This window comes from Corvus brachyrhynchos, unplaced genomic scaffold, assembly GCF_000691975.1.
Source record: "Corvus brachyrhynchos isolate BGI_N302 unplaced genomic scaffold, ASM69197v1 scaffold115, whole genome shotgun sequence".
NCBI classification, from domain to species: domain Eukaryota; kingdom Metazoa; phylum Chordata; class Aves; order Passeriformes; family Corvidae; genus Corvus; species Corvus brachyrhynchos.
In genome coordinates, this window is record NW_008239553.1 from 4388243 (window position 1) to 4395544 (window position 7302).

Sequence of the window (7302 nt, forward strand, 5' to 3'; positions counted from 1 at the left end):
GGGAAAGGCAGGAAGATGATCCAGAAAATAGGAAATGCAAGAGTCAATAGTTTCATGCCACCATGCATGTGAATGTGAAGAAGGTCAGAGCAGACTGTTTTCTGTTTCCAGAAAAAAGGAAATATTATATTCCCAGGAGAGCATTTGTGGGTGTAGTAAAGAGTAAAAATACTTGCACCATATCAGCAGAGGTGTTTATATGTCAAAAAAACCATTATTTTGCTAACACATAGTTATGCTCAGTATTTCCTTCTTATTCATATTATGCCCAGATACTCCAAATATAATTGCTGGTTTTTTCTGTAGCTGCTAAAATCTGTATCAACTTGGGGAAGTGGCTCTCTTCAGTAACAGAGGCTGAAATTTTCAATGAAAAACAGCACTGGGGCACTGCAGCAGCCTTGGGCACTGCTGGGTAATGGGATAGGCAGGGCTCAGAGACAGGACAGCAGCACAGGATAGGGGGATGCAGTTGGGAACAGGATTGGGGCTGGGACCTGAGGCTGAGGCTGAGTCATATGAAATCATAGAAACACAGAGTGATTTGGCTTGGAAGGGACCTTAAAGACCATCTGGTTCCAACCCTCCCACCATGGACAGGGACATCTTCCACTGGGTCAGACTGCTCAAAGTCCCATCCAACCTGGCCTTGAACATTTCCAGGAATGGGACATAAACAACTCCTCTGTGCAACCTGTTCCAGTGCCTTATCACGCCCACAGTGAAGGATTTCTTCCTAACATCTAATCTAAACCTTCTCTCTTTCAGTTTGAAACCATTAACCCTTGTCGTATCATTACATCCCCTTGTAAAATGTTCCTCTCCAGATGCAGAGCGGGATGCAACATTCCAGGTGGATCTCATGAGAGCAGAGTAAAGGGGCAGAATCACATCGCTCTAGCTGCTGACCTCACTTTTTTGATGCAGCTCAGGATGGGGTTGGTCTTCTGAGCTACAAATGTACATTGATGGTTCACCACACAGCTTGGTGTCCTTGGTAAACTTGCTGAGGGTGCACTCAGTCCTGCAATCCATGTCACCAACAAAGACGTTAAACAGTGTCAGTCTCAATATTAAACGCTGAGAAACGCCACATGTCACTGGTCTCCTGCAGTCTGGAATAGTGAGCTTGCTGTGAGCCCTCCTTGCTGCCCTTAGGATGTCAAACTCCATCCATTCAGCCAGGCAGCCTGGGCAAACTTAATTTCAGGTATTTATTTAGTTTGCCTAAATGCTGCCTACATTCAGTTCGTGTATATTCTGTGTTACTTAAGAAGAAATGCAGCCCTTTGTGGAAGGCAAGAAGGAGGTCTGGGACCCTGCTCTGGCAGTGTCACGTGAGTGTGTAGGCTTCATGCCAGTTGCAAACACAAGGCTGAATTTCACCTTCTTGTCCAAAGCTGTGAGAGTAGTATTTTTGTACACTCTTCTTCAGTGACAGGTAAAATTATTCCTTTTAGATAGCACAGAAAGTTGCTTAATACATTTAGTTATTTTTGGGTGTAAGCCATTTTATCTATATAAGATGAACAGCAGTTTTCCTTCTCAGATTTCAAGGTATTGTAGCTTTCTGTGGCTATTTCGGAGACTCAGACTATGTTTGAGGAGGTTCATGCTTCTACCTAATTTACCAGGAATTAGAGCATGAGGAATCATTGCTGGTGCAGTTTTTGAATTGGCAGATGATCAGACAACACTGTGTTGCTTCATTGCTGCTATAATAGCATAAATTTTAATGCAGTTATGCTGGTATGAAGCAGGATTAATACATTGGTGGATCAGGTGCAGAAAATGCAGAACCCTTAGCTGTAGGAAAAAGTAATTAAACTTAATAATAGTTATGGTTTTTAAATGGACATATATACCATTTTCAATAAAAATGGTTTGTAGTAGCAAGGCTTTCAACTATACTCAGCTATTGGTTTAGCTATGTTGACTTTTTTCAATTTAAAATTTTATTTTTTCTTAATATTTCCTTCTATTTTCTGATTCCCTTGAAAACTTTTCTGTGGCACTGTTATTGAAATTGGATTAACACAGGGAGTTCCTGTTACCTACAGGGAAAAATCAACCTGTTCATTCCATGTTTCCCATTTATCAGAGTTTAAAAAAAAACAAAAACAAACACCAAAATACTAAGAACAACTTTTGTAGCAAATGTGCTTGTTAACGGAAATGGCAGTACACACTTCAGTATGTCAGAGAATTTGTATATGGAAGAGTACTTTGGCTCAGAGGAGTGTTTCTTTAAGCATGAGATTGGCTTTGAACTTCAAAGATCTAAAAAGAAGTTAAGCATGTCTTTACTTTCCTTTCCTGAGTGGAGAAGCAGGGCCTCAGCAAGAAGCCAATGGTAACGTGCTTCATTTTTGATAAAAAATTAACAACAGATGTGTGTGTGTCCAACATCTCTTCCTCTCTCCTCGATAAACTAAGGAAGTCTTTTGGTTTCTTTAAAAAAACAATTTAAAAACTCAAAAAACAAACTAAACCACACAAACAAAAAAACCAGCCACAACCAATGAACAAAACCCAAATACAAAACCAAAGAAAGCGTGAATATAGTTCACTGAATAATGTCTCTGAGCAGACAGGCATATAGTGAAAGGTGATGCAGTCTAAGAAGACTGGAGCAAGCAAGTCTGGGCAGAGCTGAAAGAATAAAAAATGAGATGGAGTTCCTTTTGCTATTCAGAAGGAAACTTTGCCATTGTTGTCTCATGTCAATTGTTAGATTGTCACTGGGTGGCACTCACTTGCAAATTCATTGATTTGTACAAATAAATGAACAGTAACAATTAATTACACACTCCATGAGTACAACTCAGTTGGAAGGCAGAAACTGTGGAGTCTTGCACAGCCCCCCATCATCCCTGCTGTGTGATCAGGATCCTTATTAACTCACCAGGCAATCTTTGGTGATTCCTCCTAGCTGTTTTTTCTTACTCTTTTGATCCTGAACATAGAGCCTGGCTGAGTTCAGTGAAGCCATCCAGCAGCCTGACTGCATGTAGCATTTGGGGAAAAGAGTTACTAGTGCAATTATATGTGCCCCATGTGAATTTTGTGCATTTTTATATTGTCTGGATAAATGGTTTCTCAACTTCATAAGAGGACCTGATTAATATATAGATATAGATATATAGATATAGATATATAGATATAGAGATTGTAATATCTAATACAAGTAACTTATGTAATATATTAAGTATACATATAATATATAATCCATCAGCTATATGGAAAGTTCTATTCTGATCTCTAAATTGTAGCTCTCAGCTGCCACATGAAAGAAATTGAAGAGGTTCGTCAGGCTTTTAGACAAGAAATTTCAAAGCTGTTGACATACCTCATCAACGCTCAGACTCTAAGGACAGGGTCTGCTTTCCATCTACGTAACCTTTAAAGGGAGGCCAGACCTGTGACCTGTATGGTCAAGCCAGAGGGCTTGCAGATATGATGAAAGATGTAGGTGACTAGCTGGGAGTTCCTGCAAGATGCTCTGAATTCTTTGAAGCCATTTGAGAGCTGAAAACTAGGCAGAGAAAGCACATGTCCTATATAACTGTTGGGGAAAAGGCTCGAGGGAGTTTTGCTGCTTTCTTTGCTGCTGACTTCACAGCCAGCAGGAAAAGAGCATCAGAAAGAGTAGATGAGAAGGCGTCAAGGAGAGGTCAAACTCAACAAAAGCAGGGCATCAGGATAATTTTGTATAATGAAAGTCCAACATTCTTGATGCATAAAAGATCAGAAGCCACGGGTGAACCTACCTTTTCAGCGTGGCCACACAACTTGGAAGCTCAGTTAGTGTGACTTGGTGTTCTGGTTCGGCTGGGGCAGAGTTAATTTTCTTCATAGTAGCTGGTATGAGAGATTATGTTTTGGATTTGTGCTGGAAACAGAGGCGATAACACAGGCATGTTTTTGTTACTGCTGAGCAGCACTTCCACACAGTCAAGGTCTTTTCTTCCTCTCACCTCATCCTATCAGTGAGCAGGCTTGGGTTGCACAAGGAGCTGGGAGGGGACACAGCCAGAACAGGTGAGCCCAAGTGACCAAAAGGATATTACAGACCATATGGTGTCATGCTCAGCATATAAAGCTGAGGGAAGAGCAAAAAGGAAGGGGCTTTCAGGGAGACAGCATTTGTTTTCCCCAGTAGCCATTAGGAGTGGTGGAGCCCTGCTGTCCTGGGGATTGTGGAACATCTGTCTGCCCGTGGGAAGCAGTGAATTAATACCTTGTTTCGTTTCACTTGTGTACATGGCTTTTGATTTACCTATTGAACTGTCTTTATCTCAAATCATGAGTTTTCCTTCTTTTACTCTTCCCACTCTCTCCTGCATCCCATCAGGAGGGAGTGAATGGCTGCATGGGGCTGAGTTGCCAGCTGGGTTTAAACCACAGCCCTGGGTTATGGAAACTCCAGCTTTATTTAAAGCAGTGATAAACATTCTGATGATCCTTCCAGTATTCCAAGCTGAACACTCAGAACATGAGCTGCAATTCACCTCTTTAATTCTAATTATATTCCTTACCTATATTTGGAAACTTATTGTACAACAATCTTTCAGGCATTTCGCTTCATGATTTAAATTCAGTGACAGAGGTAGATTACTGCAGCATACCTTATTTTTTGCTGGATATTGTATTTATCCTCTATCTGAACCTGTCAAAAGTAGTTTGAAAAAATAAAGTGCAGTAACTGGCTGAAGTCTAAAAAGCTCTCCCTTATGAATTGTGGTATTTTGCCATATGATGAATGATTTTATTTGTATTCAGTTCATTTTTTGTTATCTTTGATATCTTTTACCTGCAGTGTTTCTTATGCTTAAGGCACCAGTAGAACGTTCATGAAAATATTCAGCTATAACTCTATTCATTCAATAGAAGTGTTTTTCCTTCCCATTACCTACCACAGTGCTGACATTTTATTGCTTGCTGAGATAGGAGACAACAAGAGGGAAAATTGAGTCATTTAATTCCCATATCTAAAAATAAAACTCCCAAGAATGCTTTGCAGAAGAACAAGTAATTGCTGCAGAATTCACAGGCTATATTGTTCATTGAGGGGAGAATATTCTGGAGGTGAAATATGTGGAAATTAATAACTGTTTGCGATGTTACAGGTATGTTGAAATGCTTAAACTTTCCTATGTCCTTGCTATCAAAGGATGTCTTTACCTGATGTCAGTTAAAATGTCACAGTAATTTTATATACCTATCTAAGTGCTTTTATCATTGTAGTTGTAGAAATCTTCATATGCGTTAACAAGTCCAGCTCTCCAGCAACCTGAAAGGTAGGGGAGTGTCTCCCATTACATACAGGAATGAAGGAGTGGTAGATTGAACAGCTTGGTCAAGGTCACATCTGGAATGGTCACAGTAACACTGTGGCCATACCAGATGAACCCAGATTTCTTGATCACTCAAAAAACAAAACCAAACTCTTCTCTATACTATGAGACAAATTACATACTTTGCTAAGTCTAAAGCCATAACTATGCAACACAAAGATCATTGTGCTCTGAAATACAGAGACTTCTACTACACCTCGAGTAAGCCTTACCATGTTTTGAAAAGAGAACTGTAAAGCTGGTGTAGCCACCAGTTGCCATGGTGAGTAAGGAACAAAGATTGTCTTACTGCTTCTAAAAATATGTTCACAATGAGCAGGGAGGAATCCAGAAAAGTAGAAAAACAGAGACAAAAATGGATGTTAACTATTATTGGTGTAAACCCTAGGTCCTTCTCTGAAATCTTGAGCTATTAGAAGTTAAAAATACTAAGATCCTCTATTATACTCAGTCTTTACTGGGAATACAGCATCTGAAAACCAGTTTGGTTTTTTAATTTTAGTCAAAATTATGCTGACTTTGTCAAAGTTAGGAACACTTTTGTGGTGCCTCTGAAGTCTGGGAACTCTCAAAAGCCCTATTCAAAGCCTTGTGGGAATGGGAGGTGACTGGACAAGAGGTGGATTAAAAAAGCTGTACAGTGAAAACCATTTGAAGTGCACCCTTACAAAACCTAGGATTTTACTGCAGTCTTGAGCACCATCTACTGGACCTCTACTTGCTGACTCATTGTTGCTTACATGTCAACACAGGACAGCATCAGGGCTACTTCTGTTTGAGACTTTGCTCTGCCATCAAGGTGTCCCTCAAACCAGGCAGGTGAAAAAGTGCAGAAAGCCATTTTTGCTGCACTGGCAAGATGGAAGCAGTATCTTCTCTCTTGAGTTAGTGAGGTGAAACAAATGCAGCATGGTGGAATCCAGGATGTGTCCCACAACGTAGTAATGAGTTCTTCATGGGTTATTAATCCTGAACTTCTGTTGTCTATTTTCTTCCACATACATAAGATATTAAGCAGAACAGACAGAACAAACGTCGTTCTTTGTCCTGTAAGAGTTTCTGCCAAGGCAGAAGAACTGTTGCAAGAAAAAATTTTTGCAAGTTTGTAGACTCACATGGATTGGGAATCAGGTTTTGACTGTGATTTGGTTGAAAGTTCTGCTGGGTTTCATGGTTGACTTTGTCTTTGGGTTTTGTTTTTTTCTTTCCTTTCTCCCCAAGGTAGGTTCTGGACAGAAAATAATCTGTTCATCTATTATTTCTCTAAGAAATCATTGAAACTATGACCCTTACTTTGTAGGAAGCAATGACAAATTTTCAATAGACACTGATAAATCCTGAATCTGTGTTTGCTTATGCATCCAGCCATGTGCTAATATAGAAATGGCTTTTTACTTAGTATTTTTCTTATGAGCTCACTAAAATTTTCTCTATCCAAAATTGACTACTGTTTTGGAAAAAGCAGATATCAGTGCAGACATTCAATCTAAGATCTACTTTAACCTCACAAGTTACCTTATAAATATGTGACAACAAACAGCATCCTAGGCTCTGCCTTCCAAAAGCTTTAATCCTTAATGAGAATATTAAGATGCATAGGAAGAGCATTTCTTCTCCCTCCATTTCAAGGGATAGTTCCACAAAATGAAAAGTGCAGGCAGAATTCATTCCTCAGGGAGAACTTAAAAAGTGGGGCATTGGGCTCCTCGTTCAAATGTACTGGTTTTGTTATTGCTTCAGTCAACTGAAGTGCTCTTAAAAATGTGGTTTTCTGGAGGAAATGGAAAATGACAAAGTAGGAGATTAATAGGTCTGTCCCAAATGAATACAGCTCCTTTGTCCCAGGAACATCATCATTAATGTGCATTTTAATTCTTGGTCCTGGATCACTGTGACATTTTCTCCTGTATCTAAAACAACTATTTGCTTATTTGCTGCTCCACCC